The sequence below is a fragment of the Neovison vison genome, chromosome 6 (genome assembly GCF_020171115.1).
Source record: "Neovison vison isolate M4711 chromosome 6, ASM_NN_V1, whole genome shotgun sequence".
Classification (NCBI taxonomy): domain Eukaryota; kingdom Metazoa; phylum Chordata; class Mammalia; order Carnivora; family Mustelidae; genus Neogale; species Neogale vison.
In genome coordinates, this window is record NC_058096.1 from 11734654 (window position 1) to 11742242 (window position 7589).

Below are 7589 nucleotides of genomic sequence, written 5' to 3' on the forward strand. Positions count from 1 at the left end.
GGAAATGCCAACCTAAGGCTGGAGTATTGAAAAGGAAGGGCTGAAGCTATTATCTCAGTTTACTGAGATTCCATATGACAAAAAGAAATATAAAACATCCTTGAGATAATGCTGCCTTCCCTACATTAAATCTCCCCCCCCCTGCCCCCACCAAGTTCAATTCCACTTGGACAGGATCAGCTGACTACCCCCTCCAATCAGGTAGGTCTTAAAGCTCTTACATACTAAGAATTGGCGTATTTCTTAAATCCGTTTTTCTGTCTGTATGTTGCCAACCTGCCCAAAGCAAGATGTAACAAGATGGTAAATGTGCGTGGAATGAAAGATCAAGGAAACAGAGTCAGGTTATCAGTTTGTACACTCATCCAATGTCAAATCCTTTTGACTGAGCTAAATATCTACTTCATTTTATTTCTTTTCAGTGTTCTAAAATTCATTGTTTATGCACCACACCCAGTGCTCCATGCAATATGTGCCCTCTATAATACCCACCACCAGGCTCACCCAACCCTAACGTCCACTTCTTAACCGTGCATAATGAGAACCTGTATGTGCGACAAATAAGTTGGCCTTTTCATCACTAAATCACAATTGCTGAGAGTCTGGCTGGATACTCAAGAAGGGAGTAAGTCAAAACATTACTCACTAAGATTTGGCGTCTTTAAGACCCAAAGGTACAGATGGGGGGGGGAGATCCACTGGGGGGCACTGTGCAAGTCGCAGGGCCTGTTGTAATGGGGTCCTTCCTTGACACAGGGTTGTGGCTGGCAGAAAAGACATTGTGATCCTTTCTATGAGTGCCGGGGGGCACTTTAGAGTTGCAAAAAGTCACAGTGATTGTAACCTGAAATGACCCTTGCCAAACTTTTCACTCTACAGATGAGTAGATTGGGGCCCAGAGAGGTCAATCCCCTTGCTTTAGAGCACCCTCAGCTAGAGACCTGGCTTATTAAACTAGGCCAGACCTCTTTTCACCAGGATACCTTGCAGCAGGGACCTGCGGCGTTACTCAGAACTGAATGAAACTGATGAATGGATGCAAAACGTGATATAGACATACAGAGGGATAACACTCAGCCTTAAAAAGGAATGGGGAACTGACAGGTGCCACAGCATAGACGGATCTCAAAAACATGCTAGGGGGAGAACCCAGACACAAAAGGTCACAGAGTGTATGAGTCCACGTATCTGAAGTATCCAGAATAGGACAATCCATAGAGACAGAAGGCAGAGAGATTTGTGGTTGGTTGGGGCGGGGTGGGGCAGGGAGCCTAGGGACCACGTGATGGGGGCAGGGTTTTACTTTGGCGATAAAAATGTTCTGGAGCTAGATAAAAATGTTCTGGAACTAGATCGGGGTGTGGCTGCTCTACTCTGTGAATGCCACTGAATTGCTCACTTTCAATTAGCAATAATCGCGCCTCGGATAAACCTCATTGGCTACGATACTGCCACTGCGCAAAGCTTGAATTGCTCACTTTCAAATGGTGAATTTTATGTGTATGGGTTTCACCTCCATGAAAGCAAACAGAAAGAGGTGGAAGGGGTGGGTGGGAGGGGAAACTGATGGATTAACCACCGCACTGGGGGCAGGAGGGTGAGCAGATCTGCTGGAGGGCCGGTGGGGCCAGAGCCCTGATCTTCCCTGGGTTGGGGGTGGGGCATGTAGGAAGCAGGTGCAGAGAGAGGGTCAGACTCCAGACTGAGGGGGGTTGTCCAAGGTGTCCAAGGGATGTTGTTTGAACAGCCTCTGGTTCTGTGTCTTTGCTGCAGGTCTTTGCTGGAGCCTGGGCTGCTCTAAGTCATTTCCTTCCCCCCTGGCTGAGCTACCAGCTCCTGGTGTCTTCATTAGCTACACTGGTCTGAACAGCTGAGTGAGTTCAGAGTTGGGAGTGATGGGGAACCCCTGGCCCAACTCCCACAGGGCCCCACCACTGTTCTCCCTGTGGCCCCTGGCTGGGATTCTAGAACAGGAAGCATCCTCAGCCTTCCAGCTGACCCGTGCCCTCGACCCCCTACCAGATGGGTACAGACAGAGGGACCAGCAGGCCTGGCTCTGAGGGAGAGGTGGGAAGGGACAGACTGTGGGCCTTGGCTTTCACAGGCAAACTGTCCTTCAATTAATTCCTCTCTGATCCTGGCTTCTGCTCTTAAAAGAACCTGATTCTGCTTTCTCTGAGGAGTATAGGTCCTTCTCCACAATGTAATGCAAAGACTATTCAGTGAGGACCAACCATGCCCCCTGGGGCATGTGAAAGTGAGAAGGCGGCCCTGCCCTGCCCTGAGGGGTTTGAGAACCAGACTCTGTATGTAGATCCAGAGGTCCTCTAGGCCTCTCCTGGGCTCCTGAAGCATACAGAGCCACCCCTCTCCCCATGCTGTAGGGCAGGTCATGTGACCAAGACCAACAGAGATCTTAGCTCTGAAGACCTTCCAGAAGGTTCAGTTAGATGACACCCCAGCAGCCATGCACATGTCCGCCTCCCTGGGTGTGCCTGTGTGCCAGGTCCTGGCCTAGGTTGTCCCTTTCAAGCCTATGCCCTTTGAACACAGTACTAGCATCAAATCCACATCTCCTTCATGTTCAAGGTCAAATAGCCAGGGCATCCTGGCCAACATAGCATACTACCACATACCCCAATGATTCAACCATGGTCTCTCTCCATGGTGCTCAACCCATCCTGCCGTGACCTACATACTCATAGCTGCTTCTTGGGGGCCCAAGCTCGCATTTGAGGGTCCAGATCTGGCAGCAGGCCACACCCTGGCCAGGCCCTGGGGCCCAGGACTTCCATTCACAGCTGGGGCCAGGCAGAAGGTGACAAAAAGGGACTATTATTCATTATTCTTCTTCCATAAGAAGAAGCAGAGGCTGGAGTAGGGATGGGGGGTGTCTTATAACCTGGCTCACTATGGTGTTGAGGTCTAAGTCCGACCACAAATGTCCTGGGTAAAAACAAAGATGCCCATCCATCTTCACATCTCCATGTCCCCCATCAGTGCATGATTCCCAGGGGACTTACACTCCTGTCTCAGTCCCCACACTCCAGAAACTTCCTCCTTCCCTTCCCCCTCCATTGACTCTCACTGTTCAGAGACTCACACCTAAGAGGCACATCTATTTATTTTTTTAAAAGAATTTATTTATTTATCTGACAAAGAAAGAGAGAAGGAACAAGAATGAGGGAGTGGGAGAGGGAGAAGCAGGCTTCCCATTGAGCAGGGAGCCTAATGTGGGGCTCGATCCCAGGACTCTCAGATCCTGAAGGTGAGCCAAAGGCAGGTACTTAACGACTGAGCCACCCAGGCATCCCCAGGAGGCACATTTAGATACAAAGTCTTCTGAACTAGTTTCTACTGCTGGGGAGCCTCATAAAAGGATGGTAGACATTTCCAGAATTGTCTACAGGCTATAAATTCCATCCGCACACACACAGAACACCAAAAGAAGTTGTTTTCACTCATGACAGTCCCTGTGGGCCAGAGGTTCCCAGAACCTCCCACAGCGGTGGACCACGGGACCCAGAGGGCTCTGGTATCAGAGTTAGACCCTGACATGCCTGGGAGCTTTGGTGATCACACAACCTGACTCCATTCTTTCTCTGGAAGAGGAAACTGGCTCAGAAAGCACCCCCAGGGCTTCCAAGAGGCCACTCCATCCCTGATCTAGAAGTCAGCTTTCCCTGCCAAGATTTGAGGATGAGTGAATTGCACAAGGTCCTGCTTGTGGCCCCTTGGCGATTTCTGCTTGGCCCTTATCCTGGGCTCCAGGACTAGAGCCTGGCTGGGCTTGGAGGGAAGGGAGGCAGGCCGGTCCTAGGGGACCTACAGGCACCTGGGCAGGGACAGACAGGTCAGCTGAGGAGGGAAGAGGTAAACAGAGCTACCTCAAGCCCCAGAATCGGTTCACCCGGCATCCAGAGCTCAGCAGGGGCCCAGGGCTTCCAGTCCTGAGACCAGGACTACAGAGCTCCAGGCCGGCAGGTCTTCGAGGCCGAGTGAGAGCGAACTCGCGTGCATGACCCTGCGGGCGCGGACTCCGAGCACCAACACGGGTACGTGCACTTGCAGGTGTCTGTGGGCCCGCGAGCTTCCCTCGAGACGCTACTTGCCCCCCACGCTAAGTGAGGAGCCTGGGGCGGGATCTGCGTATGTCCCTCTCGGGGGACCCCAACTCTTCCCACAACCAGTGGACTCAGAGGCGGTGCGGCCGCGTGGGAGGAAAAGTTCCCAAACGAAAGCCGCAGGCGGCCCAAAGCAGTTACTTCGAACCAGACCGGTGTGGGCCCCGCTGGGGCAGCCGGAGGGCGGGGCGGGCCTGCGGGAGCCCGGGCGGTGGGGGTGGTAGGTGTGAGCGCCCCGCGGGAACCGAGCCGCCCGGCCGCGCCTACCCATTTTGCTTACGCGAGATCGGGGAAACAAGGGCAGAGGGTCCGCGGGCGCACGGTTCCTCGCGAGGTCGCCCAGGCGCGATGTGGCCGCCAGAGCACCCCCCAGTAAAGACGCCTCCTGGCAAAGCCAGCGCACACTGGGCCGTCCAGGGATTACAAACGGGGAGCCCGCGGGCCAATTCGGCCCACTTGCTTGTCTCTGGGGCCCGCGGCGTGCGGGGGAAGTGGGGCCCGAAGTCCCCCGGGAGGAAGGCGCGCACCCCCAGCTCCCCGCGGCGCCTGCCGCTTCCCTGGGTCGTCCTGGCGCTGGACCGCGCCGCTGTCGGCCTGGCCCCTGCCGGCATTTCAGTTTGAGACTCCTTTCCGAACAACCGCACCGGGTGTGGACCGCACAACGGGGCCAGGGCCGCGGCAGCTGTCTGGGCACGAAGCACAGTCACTGTGGGCGCCGCCGACCGCCCCAATATAGGGGCCGCCTCAGCTCACCTGCTGTGGCCCTCCTTCCGCCAGCCCAGGCGCCGCGCCGCGTGCCCACCCAAGGTCGCTAATTATAAAGCATCGTCAGCCGCCCAGATGGGGACATCGGGGACAGATGGGTCCAGGCATAAAGAGGGAGCACGAGGAGCGTCACCTAAGGGGGCTGGGGCGGGGAGGAGCTTGGAGGATTGTCCAGGCGGCGCTGAGACAGTCTGGGACCTCGATGCGGAAAGTGGGGGGGCGGGGGAGATGCTGAGAGGAGGCCCTGGGTAGGGGGCGACGACATCCTAGAGGTGGGCTTTGTAGCGACTCTCCAATTACAACTTTGCCACCTGCACTTACCAGCTATGCCCCGGGCCATTCACTCACCCTCTCTGTGCCTCAGTGTCCTCGCCTGTAAAATGTAATAATAACAGCGCCATCCTCAAAGGGCAACGGCGAGAAGTGAATGAATCAACACACTAAAGCTCTCCCCCGCCAGGCTCTAAACTGAGGAGCCTAGAATACCTGTTGGCACCTCCTCTTCCAGCCTCCTCTGGCTATTATTAGTATCCTCAGCTCCCCAGGGATGCCTCCCCGCTGCCTCCTTGCTCCCAGATCGGCTGCATAGGCTCCTCAGTGCAGAGCCCCCCCGTCCTCCCATAACCTGGGCCAACCTCGCAGGCCTATAGCAGTGACGCTGCCCCTGAAAAGAGAGATGGGGAAGAGGGACGTGAGCTCCAGGAACCCACAGAGCTCTGGCTCCCCACATCCCTGTCCCCTTAGGTCCTCATCTCCGTCCTGCCTGGAGTGGCCCCTCACACTCTGGCAGGGAGCCCCAGGGATTTAGCCTATGGGTTGCCTCCCGCCTCCAAACTAAGGAGAGGGATGCTGTCTCTTGCTGTTAGGAAGGTTCTTCTCCCCAGCCGGGGTGGGATTCAGTGCAGCGACCACTTATCCCAAGAACCATCCAGCCTGATTCTGGCCTCCCTTATGGGTTTGAAGAGACAATGACTGAGGGGGCCTCTCACCAGCCAAGGGTCTTAAGACCCTTGGTGTAGGGCCCCTGTCAAAGACTCCTCCCCATAATCCCTCCTGGTACTGTGAGGCACCTGTGCGGGGACTGGGAACTTGGTCCAAAGTCTGTGCTGGAAAAGGGACTTAAAATAAGACACGGGGATTATACAGAGGATCTTTTGCCTTAGATGAACTTCTAGGGAGCATGAAGGTGTTTACTTAATAGAGGGACTTTAGGCCAATTGTTAGGTCCATTCTGCCTTAAAGGGAAGCAGACAGACAATTCTCCTAGAGTGTCTAGGGGGCTTTAAAATCCAAATGCATTGGCCTCAGAGCTCTTCATTGGTTCCAGTCTGGGAATGAAGACAGGTCCTACATGCAGAGCTGTCCCCCTCCTAGACTGCCATGGGCATCCCCGTTCCTTAGGTCTTCCTATAGCCGTCCCGATCAGGAGTGAAGCCTTGCATCTGAGACTGAGATGAACATTAGGTCTGAGGTTTTGCTTGGTCCTTGGGCTCACTGTCCCAGAAACGTGGAGTTCCAACTCTGTGGGTGCCAGAAGCATGGGGAAGCACCCAAGGAGTTCTTCCTGTGTCCAGTCATTTCTCTGTGACTCTGCCCAGTAAGGGAGGGAGGACGGAAGACAAAGGCCCTGGAGCACAGAGGCCCTGGAGGAGGCTTTCCCCCTTAACTTCAAGCTGAGCTCTTGGAAGGGATGGACAGGGATTGGGAAGAATCTTGGAGACCTTGGGGTCTTGTGGCAGAAGTCCCTGGCTCTGTGGCTGAGACCCAGGACACCCGGGGGCCACATAGCTGGTGGGGAAGCTGAGCTGTGGCTCAGTGCGGGAGAAAACCTCTGGACTAGTTCTCCCAGACCTGCAGACCAATCCAGGCCTGGACTGGTTCTCTACCTCCTTTTCCTTTTCCCTCCGTCTTATTGGGGAGCCGCCCCCAATCAAGGACCCTGGGAAGTCTGAGAGTCTGCGTAACATCTTCTCCCGCTCTACTCCGAAGCCCAGTGGCAGTCCTGAGTCCCCCATGTAGGGCCCCGCCAGTCCAGGGCCACCCTCCCGAGAGGAGCCACCTGCCTGGTACATAAGCTCCCCTGCGTCTGTGTGAGACATCGAGAGAGCCACGGATGCTCCTTTCTCACACGTGGTGTCCGAGATCCCGGGTGTGTGCGCAGTTTAGATGAGGGACTCTAGGAAGGGCTGGGATCCTGGCTGGATCCAGCTTCTCCTCCTTAAGAGGCCCAGCTCTAGCCTGGCCGCAGCTAGACTCTGGCGGAGAGCTTGGGTATGAGGCGGTGGGAGGGGCAGACTTGATTTATTTCCTTTCCTTTTATGCCCCCTCTCTGCATACACCATGCGCACCCAGAGCCTGCGTGCACACCACCTAGACTAAGTGGGTGAAGGAAGCTGCTACTGCAACCGAGCCCCAAGCCCGTTCCCTGAGTTCTAAGCTCCACCCCAAGTTCCAGCCTCTGCCAGTCTTGTGTAGGTGCCTGCCGCTGGAACCCAACCAAGTTTTGAATTCTTAACAGATTTCGTTTCAAATAAGATTTCGAAATAAAAGCTAGTAGATTCTGCCCTACCCTCTTCTTGGAGTCATGTGGGGAGCCCCAGGTCCCTGTGCCCTTCCTTCCTCTTCCCCAGAAGATCTGCCTCCTCTGGCTTTCGGCCTTTGGTAAAAAGCAGAGCGGAAAGGAGGCCCACTGCACCCGAC

General features: G+C 55.2%; 1 non-coding gene across 1 annotated transcript; it reads right to left on the minus strand.

The window, feature by feature from the left end:
* Positions 1-1318: 1318 nt before the first annotated feature.
* Positions 1319-1466, minus strand: LOC122910903. The gene has a single exon (XR_006385296.1). It is a non-coding gene; the product is annotated as a U4 spliceosomal RNA (small nuclear RNA).
* Between the last annotated feature and the right edge of the window lie 6123 nt (positions 1467-7589).